Source organism: Pinus tabuliformis, chromosome 6 (genome assembly GCF_031772625.1).
Source record: "Pinus tabuliformis cultivar Carrire ecotype Pingquan chromosome 6, CPIR1, whole genome shotgun sequence".
NCBI lineage: Eukaryota > Viridiplantae > Streptophyta > Pinopsida > Pinales > Pinaceae > Pinus > Pinus tabuliformis.
The window spans coordinates 885,266,401-885,279,617 of record NC_142292.1 but is presented as its reverse complement, the minus strand read 5'-3'; positions in this window follow the sequence as shown (position 1 = coordinate 885,279,617).

The window sequence follows — 13,217 nt, the reverse complement described above, 5'->3', positions numbered from 1 at the left end:
GTTTCCAGGTGCTCAATATGATCTTGGAGATTTTCCAATTATTTTTTGTTGAGGGTTATGGTTACCCAGGCCCATGACATTGTCCGTGAAAAACTTCCCCATTAACATCTTCATATGCCTCGCAATATCCATTGTCTTGTGAAATAGGGTTTCACGGGTTTTGGTGACCCCTAGATCAATAATCTAGTCCACCTCTTCTACCACTCTGCCATTAGACTTATTGGTTCATTTCTCCCTGAATTCCTACTCTAGCGTTTCCAAGATTGCTTTCCCCTTCCCTCAAATAAATTTAGCATAATTTTGTATAGCTTCTTGTGATGCTATCTCCATTCTGGTTTGTTTACAAGGTTCCTCCTTTTGCTGGCCTTCAAGAAGCTTTCCACGATGATAAGTCTGCCTGAAACTATCGATACTTCTGTAACCAAAAAACTTAAATAGCATAAACATAATGGTTAGAAGGTCACTTTCTTTTCAAGCCCTTTGCAAAGTCTTCTCTCTTTGTAGAATCGCTGAGCCAACCAGGTAATAAATAGTTGTCATTGCCCAGACCCCAAAGTTTCCACTACTATGAATCCTTCCTAATTCTTCCATTATTTCCCAATCATACTGTGAGAATCTGCACAAATTCATCTGTGCCAACCACCCACATTCTCTATTCTATCTCCTCTGGTATCTCCTCATTATCTTTAGATTTGACATTGCCAATAACTTCTTCTGCTCGCATTTATGTTGGAATGGAACAAGGGCCTTGGCTAAGCCCACATGAGAAAGAGATGGGGGGTGAGGGTTCGTACTGGGGCTAGTATATCCATCTTCCACCTCCTTTCTAGCAGTACCCAACCACGTGCCCATCGCTTGGTTTCTTCTGGAACCACCTAGCTCCATCACTCGTCCTTCGGATTGGTTGCATTGAGGCATAGATTCTCGACCTCATTTAATCATTAATCATACCTTGGGATTTTCCCCTCCCTAAGGCCTGTCAAATCCTTAGTCACCTCAACCTAATGCTAACCTCTCTCAAGATGGTCCAACTCATCCAGTCAAGCACAATGCTTTGAATGGGCCATCTTCGACCCTTGTCTATTTGCATTCATAATTTTTTATGGTCTCACTACCTCCCTCATTTTCGAACCTATTAGTGATGATGTTCGCAGATATTTGAACTAGGTCAAAATGATGGTTCACATGGTTGCCAAATGTCCTTGTATTCTCTGTATTATATGTCCAAAGCGCTAGTGGGTCATTACCTTACCAATGTTTGTGCCACACTGAAGTCACTTCGCCACCTTAATCACTAATTCTAAGTCCCCTTCAATAGTGATATTGTGAATTCATTCCCGAACCAATAATTCCAGCCCCTATTCCAATGCATGGAATTTCTCTGCATTATTTGTGGACTCTCCCGTTTTGTTATAGTAGATACTTTGAATCCTTCTCGTGTTATCTCTGATAACACCTTCTACACCAACTCGACCAGGGTTACCTTTTGAGGCCCCATCGAAATTTAGTTTCAAGAATATTGGATTTGGTGGAAACCATGCTTTTGTAGCTCCTTGGAGTTGGGGTTCCTTTTCTTGTTACAGTAAGCTTGAGTTCTTTCCAACCTTAGAACTTCTAGAATTATTTTTTCCTGGTCTGTTGGGTTTTCCTTTAAGATTATTAAAATACTACCGAGGATTGTTTCTTGCATTTGTTGCAGGATTTTAGCAACCGGGATTGTGGTCAGGAGGGATTTACTTTGGAATATTCTCTAGTTTATTTCCTTCCAAATGACCCAAATCACAAAGTCTGGAATGAGGCACTATGCAAGGTTTACAAACTCATTTTTCATGATTTTGTCCCTCCACTTGCTTAGGGTTTCCTGAATATTATCTAGATGCTGGTTTGTTTGGAAAAACACTAGTGAGACCCAATCCCATAGAGTGGTTATATACTCGCACATGTTTAGAAGGCAGTTAATTAATTCCTCTTGCTTCTTAGAGAGACTACATCTTGAGGGTCTAGTGAATCCTCTTTGGCACATGTTCTCCCAAGTTAAGATCTTCCCATGCATGACCAACCACGTAAACAATTTAATTTTCGGTCAATGAGGGATAAATAAAATTTTGTTCCACATTAGGTCTAGTCCTATAATGTAGAGTCGGGCTTCCTTTAGAGTGAACTAGCCTCCCTTCTATCTCCCCCATCATAACTGATCTTCATCCTTTGAGATTGGGATTTTCCATTTGTGTAGCTCATCTAGTTCTTTGCCAACCTGAGCAGTTGTTCCTACATTTTTTCACTCAAAGGTGTCCATTTTTTCCATTTATAACTTTCTTCCCATGGGTCCCAGTAATGGTGGACTTCCCTTTTCCCTAATCTTTGTGTTTCCTATCAAAGGGCCAGTCTTGATTGCGAGGTTAAGCAGAGTTCCTGTTTCCATGCATCCTCCCATGAGAGGGTTGTTTTCCATTCCCAATTTCCCAAAAAAATTAATCTTAGATGACTCCTCGATCACACCAAGTCAGGTTCCAGGTTGTTGAGCCTACAATAAGATCATTAAACCTAATTAGGGTTTGGGGGTTCCATATTGGAGCATACTTTTCCTTCTAGAAGGCAGCCTAGTGTATTGTGACATCCTAAATCCATATCCACCATAGTTTTTCACCACAAGACTTGTTTACCGTCTCAGGATCTTAAGGCCTAAACCACCCCTATATTTTGGTTTACATATTTTGTCCCACCCTACCAAGTTTTTCCCTCTCCTTAGCCACTCTCCATAAGAAATTTCTTTGGATTTCTCTTATTTTTTGGAGGACCCCTTTGGGGGCTGGTAAGACCGACAACATATACATAGGAATATCTTGCAACATCGCATTTTTCAACACTAACTTACAAGAAAATTCAGGGCTTTAAAAGTCCACTTGCTAAGCTTATTTTTCAATTTGGAGATCAAGTTTTCCTAAGTGGACTTTTTACCGACTTTGTCTATTAGAGGTGTTCCCAGACAATTTGATGGCAATGATTTCCTTTGGAAACCTAGAATGTTTATGAGATTCCTTTGCACAAGTATATAAGTGTTAGAAAAGAAAACCATTGACTTTTAGTGGTTTACTTCCATACTTCAAGCTTTGGCGAATTCGTCCAATATTCGTTTATAAGCCTTGGCTTCTTTGACTGTAGGAACACCATGGAGCATGGTATCATCCATGAACGACTGATGGGTGGTTGGTTTACATTCCAGGTAAGGTTGTAACCCTTTGATACCACCTGTGGTGACCTATACTTTAATAGATATGCTTAGTCCCTCCATTATCAAAACAAAAAGAAAGGGAGAAAGCGGGTCTCTCTGCCTCATGCCTCTTGTGGGGGAGAAGGGATTGGTTGGGGCGCCATTGACCATAACCGATAAGGTGGGAGTAGTGATCAATGACATGACCCACCAGATCCAATGTTGGTTAAAACTAAAAGCCTTCAGAGTGTGTTCCAAATATGCCCAAATCATTTTATCTTAGGCTTTAGCTATGTCCAATTGCATGACCATCCTTACTTTTTTCTAGGCTTTGAGGGAATGGATAATTTCATGTGCTTGTACTACATTATCCAAGATTTGACTCCCCTCCACAAACCCCACTTGTTCTTCAAAGATCAGAATCGACAGCAAAGGCTTTAGCCAATTTTCTATGACTTTGGAGAATTATTATCTTAGATACGACATTACAGAGAGAAATAGGGAAATATCTATCTGGGGAGTATGTTTCTTTTTCTACCAGTGTCAGAGTGATGAGGGTGGAATTCAAGGCTCCAAGAATTTTTTTTGATCTGCAAGAGTCTTACACTACTTCGTGTATATCTCAACCCACAATATCCCAACAAGATTTAAATAAATCCATGATAAAACCATCTGGACCTGGTGCCTTACCATTTGGCATGTCCTACACCGCCTGCTCAACCTCCTCTATGGATATGGTCCTGACAATATTGGCATTCTGCTCCTCTGTAATCGTCCTTGGGGCATGCTACAATATTTTCTACATATTAGCCAATCTATCTCCTTGGGGTTTGGTTGCTATTTCTTGAAAGTGTTGAACTAGAATCTGTTCTATCTCTTGAAGGTTGTGGCAGGTGTTCCCTTCCCTATCTTTTAATTTTAGGATTATGTTATGGTTCCCGTGGGATACAATTGTTTTGTGGAAGAATTTAGTTTTCCTTGCTCCTTTTCGTAGCCACTCTATTCTAGATTTGTATTTCCATAATTTTTCCTCTTGTCTGCATCTCTCTTCCCATTCCTATTGGATGGAGCATTCTAGCTCTTTCTTTTCATCATTATATCCTTCTTCGATTACATATTTTTAAATATCATTAACTCTGTGTTCTAATTCTTTTTTGGCTTGGAATATATTGCCAAAATCATTCCTATTCCACTGTTTGATCTTATCTTTGACTTGCTTTAGTTTGTTGTAGTTTAAACATTTTAGAGCCTCGAGCTTCTCCCATATCCTGCCACCATTGTTTCTTTTTTCCCATAAAATTAGGATTATCTAGCCAAAATCCCTCGAATATGAAAGGTATATTTGTTGGCATTCCCATTATTTGAGCATCCAAAAGGACAGGGCAGTGTTCAGATCCACCACAATGTAGAATATTAGTCTCTATATTGTTTCCTTGGAGGATTATTTCCTTCAAAACTATAACTATATCTAGACGAGAGGCCACCAGATATTCCCCCCTCTTTTGTGATTCTATATGTACATTTACATCCCATTTGTTGCTTCTATGTCCACAAAATTCGTGGTATCAATAAAATTTTGGAAACCATATGAGTCACGACCTAGTTTCCTTGTGCCTCCTTTCTTTTCTTCCAGGGTGAGAATCATGTTAAAATCCCCTTCCAATATCCATTTCAAGTGTGGATTCCTTTTTTCGAGATCCTCCAAAGATTGGAGTAAGTTGAGCTTCTCATTGATCCTTTGGGGGCCATACACATTCGTATAGAGTATTGGATCTGGTGAACCAATGATTCACATAACTATAGAGAGGGAGTACCGAGTGGATTTAGAAGAGATGAGATTTATCTTCTAAGGGTTCCATAGGGTTAAGATTCCCCCTACAACATTCCGAACTTTGATATCTACATATTCATATCTATCCCAAAATTCCCCACCACTTATTTTCATATGTTCGACTGAACACTTAGTCCCTTGTATGAAAATGATATTTGAGTTTTCTTTTTTCATCTTATCTTTAAGGATCCTTTGTTTTCTTGGGCTATTCAAGCCTCTTATATTCCATGTTAAAAATTTCATTGTGGGGGGGGGGGAAGTTAGGGTTCTATGATTTCATCTTACTGGAGTTTATTAATAAGCCTCTGAGCTCCCGGAGAGAAGCACTATTATATTTCCTTCCCCTTTTTCTATGAGCTTGCTTGGGGTTCTAGATGTTTTGGGCACTCAACGATTTGACTCCTAATCCTTTTCATTCTCCATGCGATCTCTTTGTTCCTCTAAGTCTAGTTTCTTCCTGTGCAGGGAATAGGTATTGGACCCGATCTATTTATTCTTTGGGGATTGTTTCCACTCCTTGCTCTTTCCACTATTCTAACATATGTGGAAGATCTAATCCTTCTCATTCCAAAATCTCCCTTAGATTTGGATCTTATGTCCCTTCTTCTCTTGGAGTCACTTCCAAATCTTCGTCCGACTTTTGAGACTGCGTTGGCTTTCCTAGATCCATGTCCTTCGCTTGTGGTTGATTTGGTTTACCCGGGTTTTCTGTGTGGGTTGGAGGATCTTGTGCCACTATTTCCTATTCCTTTGTTTCATGAGATTTTCTTGTCACTATTTCCTCCTGTAGGGTTTCATCAGCTAAGAAATCATAGCAGTTATTTGATTCCTTTTTTTCCTTGGAAGGCTTTTTCTATTGTGTCCTTCCTATTTTACCCTTCACACCCACTTTTGTGAAACCCTCAGGGTCTTTGTATGAATTATTTCTTGGTTGTTCTATCCTAACATTGAGAGGGCATTCTCTGAAGAGATGTCCATGTTCATGGAATATTCTACAATGGAAAGAAATTTTCTTGTAGTCAATGATCTATGACCATACTGCATCCTGGAATTCTAGAGTTACTCCATCTGGAAGAGCACCCGAGACATCGATTTCGACACAAATCTGGGCATACACAATGTATTTACCCTGCTAGGTGGCCTATGATAGCTTTAGAAATCGTCCTAGCGAGTTCCTGATAGCTTCTAGTGTTGTTGGCATCTAGTGATCTAGAGGTAAAGAATAAAACTTATCCACATTAGAACAGAGGTAAAGGTTTCCTTCTTTGGCATGCAATTTTCCTTCTAGGGTATCATGTACAACCCTGCTGAGGAAAGGAAGTATTGTCCTCCCTCAAACACGTTGTCTCTGTCTTCCAAGTTAGAAAATACAGTTGTAAAGAAACCTTTGGAACCCAGATGGAGGTCTACTTCCCCCTTGGGTTTCCAAACATATTGGATCCAAGTTCATGACACTTTTTAATTGGGCTAGATACCCATAAACTTACAAATCATCACATATGTTTTCATATGGTCTTAGAGGGATTGGGTCTTTGGATTTGTAATCACAACCCAAGGATTCTTATTGGTCTTGGGCTTACAGGATCCATTTGGGATCGACATTACAGGACACGTACCTTTCTTTGAAGACCTTCTTCAAATGCTTTGGAATTTGCATCCTTCGTTGACTTTGTTTGGTTTTCTCCTTGTGTACTAGTTCTCGTCATGTCAGAATGGGCCCGAAACCCACCTTGGATTCCTTTTCCTCTGTCAACTAGGACATTGTGATAGGAGGGAGAATTGCTCCCTCCCCCTATTGTTACCATGCAGGCTTAGAATTTTGCAAAATTGAGTTTTCCCGCCTTCTTCAACTTCACTTGCAGAGCTCCTTTGACCATTCACTTCAATTAATCATTTATTTTATCCATATTTCAAATGCATTAATAATTTAATCTTCATATTAAATTTATATATATATATATATATATATATATATATATATATATATATATATATATATATATATATATTCCCAATAAAAGATATATTCCAAATAATCATTATATTATTCCATAGTTATATAATTATACTTATTTTACTCAAAAACTTATAATCATTACATTATTCCATAGTCATACAACTATATTGAACTTAATGACCTTTCTTTTAAGTTTTTAAAAGAAAAATCATCATATCTATTTAGGATTGATTATAAATTATACTTTTCATATGCCTATTATATGGATAAATTTTGATACACTTATGCTCCATACAGGGATAGGGCCGTTTTCTGGGACCGACTGTTTTCATCAGGGATTATGGAGTTGGTCTCCCTCATTATTGCGGGGGACTTAAACTGCACCATTGGTTTGGATGAAGTATGGGGACAGTCCCGGAGGATTGATCCCCTGGCTGGGATGTTTCATGATACTCTACTAGCACACAACTTTGTGGATATTTGCCTCAATGAAATGGCTCCCACTTGAGACAATGGTCGCACTGGTGAGTCATATGTTGCCAAGAGATTAAATCGGTTTTTAATGCATGAGCAACTGGTTGCTCGTCTGGGAGATGTGCATGTGGAGACTATCAATAATTTTCTATCAGACCACAGAGCTATTACTCTTGAATGGAGGAGGTCAAATGTCTGACTGGGCATGCCTTTTAAATTTAACACAACCTGGTTAGATGATCCGGAGTTTAACACTCTGGTAAGGGAAACATGGAGCCATGAAAGTGATATAGGACCTTCCCCTGTGATTCACATTTTGGACAAACTGGAGACCCTCCGCGGGGAGGTTAAAACCTGGCAGAAGAAGAAAAATAAGGCTGTGAAAAAAGAAATTAAAGGTATTCAATGTGAACTAGACCTCCTCCTCCCTCTGATGGCCACAAACAATCTTCCTAAAGCTACTCGTTCACATATACTGGCCCTGGAATTAAAAAGGAAAAAGCTCCTACATGTTGAAGAAGCCACTTGGCGTTAAGAGTCGAGCAATCTAGATTAACGAAGGGGATAGAAATACAAAGTTTTTCCACTGTTTTGCAAACCATAGGTGTAATGCAAATAGTATATGGGGGATATATGATGCTAATGGAATATATATCCAGTCACAGGAGGAGATCTCCAAAGCCGCGACCTCACATTTCCAATTGGCATATGGACGCAACGAAAACATTGTTGTCGACGATCTTGTATGGGGGATTGAACATTTCCCGACTATGTATGACCAAGAATCTAATGATGCACTGTACAGAAATGTCACTGAGGAGGAATTACTTGAGGTCCTTACATCTTTCAATAGAGATAAAAGCTCTGGGCCAGACGGGTGGACAATGGAACTGTTCACACATTTTTTTGATCTATTCAAAAATGAACTGCTACACATGGTGGAGGAGTCTAGAATCACTGGGGATATTCACGAGCTTATTAATTCCACTTATATTTAACTTATCCCGAAGCGCAGTCCTACTACCTGTTTTGCGGACTACAGGCTGATCTCTCTGTGCAACCTTATCTATAAAGTTATCTCAAAAACCATTGATGAACGTATGCGGGGTACTCTATCACGCCATATATCTCCAGAGCAGCATGGGTTTCTACAGGACAGACAAATACATGACGTTGTTGCAAATACACAAGAGTGTATGCATTCGATTCATACAAAACATCTCAATGATGTTATTATGCAAGTGGATTTGCAGAAGGCATTCGATTGCCTGGATTGGGGATACCTCAGACTGGTTCTTTTCAAAATTGGCATTCAACCCAGATGTGTTGAATGGATAATAGCATGTGTGGTTAATGTTGATTATTCTGTGATCATTAATGGATACCCTACAAAATTATTTCGAGCTGGACGAGGACTTAGACAAGGTTTCTCTTTCTCTCCACTTTTATTTATCTTGGCTATGGATCGTTTGAGCTTGCACATTTCAAAAGTGGTGGAACGCGACCAATTCCAATCTCTGAAGATGGGTAACAACATCAAATTATTGCATGGTTTCTTTGTAGATGACGTGTTCATCATGGGTATGTTAAATCGATTTGCATGGTTGTGCATTTTTCATATTTTCAGGAAATTTGCTAATGCCACTGGTTTGCACATGAATGTACATAAATCTATTATCTTTCATGGAGTTTGTGATTTGGACATCATTGCATATATAAAAAAATTGTTTGGAATCAGATATGAGATGATAGGACATGGTATGAAGTACTTGGGCTACCATATCAAACCCTGTAAATATAGGAATGTTGACTGGAAATGGCTTGTAGATATATTTTTTATGAAGATTTCGGGGTGGGAATATAGATGTCTGTCCCTGGGGGGTCGAGTTATTCTTACCCAAGCTATCCTTAACCAACTGGGGGTATATTAAGCACATATTTATCCTATCCCTGCAACCATCACTCACTGTATCAACCACATTATGGCTAATTTTATATGGAGGCGGAGCCCAGAGCATAAGAAATATCATTTGTCTAAAATGTCCAATATCACATTGCCAAAGGTCATGGGTGGTTGGGGGATATTAGACCTACGTCGCTTTGGATGGGCGTTATTGATCAAATCACCATGGAGGGGTATTTTTGGTTCTGGAACATGGAGTCTTGTCATCAGACATAAATATCTAAAGGACCATGATTTCATATACTAGTTCCGAAAGGGTTTTATTGGAGCTATACATGGATCGACTATCTGGCTCAACTTTCACAAAGTTGCTAATATCTTTCTACAACACCTGGCATGGAACATAGGATCGGGTCATAGAATTGTCATTGGTATAGATCACATTCTTGGTGCTGGTAATGATATTAAGATCCTGGAGAGACTCATATGTTTCTTAAACGGAAGAGGCATATATTTTTGGAGTCAAGCCATTTCACAATGGAGGGGTTCATGCCTAGTTTGGAAAAATGCACAGGAGTTAGGTCTATTTGGACATTGGGACCTAGTATGGAACCAGATAGTAGATGGTATGAAACAACTTGGGATATGTCGCGAGGGCATGCATGACAAGCTAATTTGGTCAGGAAAGATGAAGACTGATAACATTCTTGTTGTTGATACATATCTCACTCTCTATTCCGAGGATGCTCAACTGAATGAGAAACATGTTCTATTTGCCTTCTGGAAAACCAAAATCCCAAACAAAATCATCCTTTTTACATGGTTGGTTTTTCATAATAAAAATCTCACTTGGGATAACTTGCAGAAGAGACAGTCGCAGGGACCTAATATCTGTTCTATCTGCAAAAGGGAAGTGGAAAATAACAATCACATTTTCCTCAAGTGTCAACATACGGTCTAGGTATGGAAAAGGCTATCTTCACATATTGGTTTTCCATACATTCAACATGATTGCATTGTGGATTGCTTGAAGTGGTGGAGCTCTCAGAAGTCTGTCTGGAAACCCATTCCACTAATTCTATTTTGGGAAATATGGAAGTGGAGAAATTTATGCATCTTTCAGAATTATACGGGAGATTTCTATAGGGTAATTGAAAGTGCTTTAACTAATCTTACATTGTACACTTCTAATGAATCATGCTCCAAATATCTGCAACACAAGAGGATTGATCTTCATATGGAATACCCTATGGGTTTTTTTTATGGTGCTGCACAATGGAACACGTGGTTGTGGTATTTGGATTGCCATCACAAATAAATTAACATACATAATTCACTGGCATGGAGGAAGTGACACTAATACCAGGGCTAAAGCAATGGCCTTATGGGGGTTCACCAACTTCCTTGATATCCCTCTCATACATATCTATGGGGATTCCAAAATTATTATTGATCAGATGAAGGGCAATGCAAACAGCAACAATCCATTATTACTTGGCCGGCTGAGGAGAATTGAACTGCTATGGAATCAACATACCAACTCTACTGTCACGCATGTTGGCAGAGAACAAAAACAAGGAAGCTGATGAACTTTCAAAGAGGGATTTACTTAATAACATTAGCAAAATGCACTTAGAAATAACTCTGAATCATAGTTATTGATGTAGGAGATTTTCCTTTTCCTGGTTAAGTTACTACACCCCTTTTTTCTTTGTTATATATTTTGTATGTCACTAGTGTTAATACCTATTAGTTTTGAGCATACTAGACGGAAAGACATGTTGCTATTTTTTACACTAGAACAAGCATGAAGATGCAGTAGATATTATACTTTATTTTTGAGTGGTTTTTCTTTTTATTTCCATAATATGTTTTGCATACGGCAATGTTTGGATGGAATGCTAGATATGCATTCCCAAATAGATTTGTATGATGTGGAACTTTGGACGGATAGTATATATCCTGAATATGATCATATAATATAATATATCAAACTTTTTCCGTATTGAAAAATGAAATACGTCTCCAGCGTGAACTAACTCGCCGTAAATCTAAATGAGTACCCACCATTACTTTATTTAATTCAATGTCAATTAACAAATTCATAATAAAAGCGCACGAATCGGCAATTTGCCTTTCAGTGCATCAGCAATTTAATTTAATAATAATTGAATTTCGAAGATGTAATCCACGTTGCCTGCCGTGTCACCATCAACCCACAGGATGCCAAAACCCAATTTCCCCTCCTGGAAACCCAAAACCAGCAGACATGTTTCCATGAGCCGCACATAGAAGAAAAAGGCGCCATCTATCTGTGGATCCGCCTATAAATTACGAGGAAACTCGTCAGAGTCTCCATCAATTCGATAAGCTTGGTATGTACTAACAGCGTTTCAGTAGCAAGATAGCAGGATTTTGCGAATGTTGTGAGTAAGGATATTAAATATTCATCCTTTCTGTTTTGAGTTTGGGGAAAAAATGTCAATTGTAGCACTAGTTTGGAGTGAAGAGTTACAGAAGCTGCGTGATCGCACCTCACAAAAGGAGGAGCAGAGGCAGGGAGTACTGAGCAACTGCCGGCGTTGACATCGCAGTCCACAACTCATCAGCTGGAGTTATTGGTAGGATTTGAAAACAATTCTAACACTTATGTTGCTGCTAAAATCGAAAGGTGGTTGTCTCGATCTGTTTCGTCGCGCTCTTCTTCGACAGTAAAGAAATGAGCTACGAGGGAAGAATTCGCACAAAGGAACAGAGTCGCAATTCATGGCTCAACTTTTACGAAGGATATTCAAATCAAATCCAGATATCATGTTCTGGGATAAGAAAGGGTTTTCAGGAAAATATGGAGCATTATTAATAGGGACAAAATGGTCTGGAAAGGGACGAATCTGTAAAATGGGCCATTTGTTTTTACGAAAGCATTTCACTTTCTGGATCGATATCAATTGAGGAATAAGGTCACGAGGAAGGATTCTTTCATGCGGAATGAAGTAGATTAATGATCGTAGTTTTTCTTGTGTTCAAATAAATAGCGAATTGAAATGTAATTTTCAACATAACAGAGTTTACCCATAGCCATAATTTTACTGTAATATGATATAAGGCTTCCAAATAATTCCACTGGATCTTGTTTTGCAACTGTGAAGTTTAACATAGTAGATTGCTTTTCTTTTCAAAACCCTTGAACTTTAAAAATTGATGAAAAAATCGAGTAATGGTTTCACGGTCCTTGTGGCTACATTTGTTCTCGCAGTTGTCTATAATGCGACTTTTTGGAAGTCTTTCCGGTGGGGTTTTCCCGTCAAAATCCGCCAGCAATTTATTGGAATCGCAAGTTTGATAGCTAGTTTCTGCACAATCAAAGCGTCCCAGGGGTTTTCGAGGGTGCTGAATCCAAATCTGCGGTTAAAAAACCATTTTAACTGCAACAAATCAAGATTTAACCTCAATTTCTTCCGACGGATTCGTCACCGAGATTTTTTCCAAAAAATCGCATTATAGACAACTCCTTTGTTCTCACTCTAACCAAGGAACTCATTTCTTCATAATCGGGCTAATACATGGACACCATTATTGGCTAAATAATAAAGGGAATATATATATATTATTTGACCAGAAATTTGTTCAGTTCAACATTTCCCAAAGAAAAAGAAATCCAGAAATACATTCAAGAAAGAGACCTATTCAACAATACTGTCAATATATTGTCAACTAGTTACAAAATCTCGGCGAAGACTGATTTTTCAAACAATAATCAGGGTGAAGAGTATTTAACAAAATTCCCGAGGCCGGTAAACATACCACTGCATTAAAGGTATTTTTAAGATATTTTTTTTAA